Source organism: Hakea prostrata, chromosome 3 (assembly GCF_041222555.1).
Source record: "Hakea prostrata isolate BN-2017 chromosome 3, UWA_Hpros_2, whole genome shotgun sequence".
NCBI lineage: Eukaryota > Viridiplantae > Streptophyta > Magnoliopsida > Proteales > Proteaceae > Hakea > Hakea prostrata.
This window is the reverse complement of record NC_142602.1, coordinates 29,788,344-29,789,078: the sequence shown is the minus strand read 5'-3', so window position 1 is coordinate 29,789,078 and position 735 is coordinate 29,788,344.

Here is a 735-nt window from a genome sequence, read left to right as displayed (position 1 = left end):
TTCCAAGTATCACATCAAAATCAAACATATCCAACTTGATCAAACAGGCTTCAAGGGTTCTACCAGCAATAACAATTGAACACGATTCAACCACTTCATCTAATCTAACAACAGATCCTGGTAGGAGTACTAATAACTAGTCCTCTTTCCAACTTCACAAGTGTAACAGGAATACGACTCACAAAAGAAGATGCTATAAATGAATGAGATGCACTGGTATCAAATAGTATGAAAGCAGAGGTATATGATACCGAAATAATACCTGTCACAACAGCGTGATCTGTTCTCGATTCTGAACCAACCACACTGAACACTTTCCCAGAGGGAACATTTGAAGCAGGCGTCAAAGCTGACACCTGAGGATTCGGCTTCTGGGTGCAGTTACTAGAATAATGACCCGGCTTTTCACAGTTAAAGCAGATCAAATCCCTACTACTCACAGGAGCTGCTGAAGGAGGATATGCAGGTCTCTGGTTATTAACCACTAGACGAGGGTTAGCATAGATCGGTCCAGTACCCTGACTACCTGCAACAGGACTCACCGGTGCACTGCTAGAACCATAGCTCGAGGCAGAGGTAAAACTGGAACTAGCTCCTTTAGGCTGAAACGAAGGGGCAGAATAAGGAGCAGGCCTAGAGAATCTCCGGTTATGGTCAACCAAATGATTCCTATTCGCAACAGAACGCTGGAGCAGATAATTCTCTCTCTCATTATCTTCTACCTTCTTCACATTC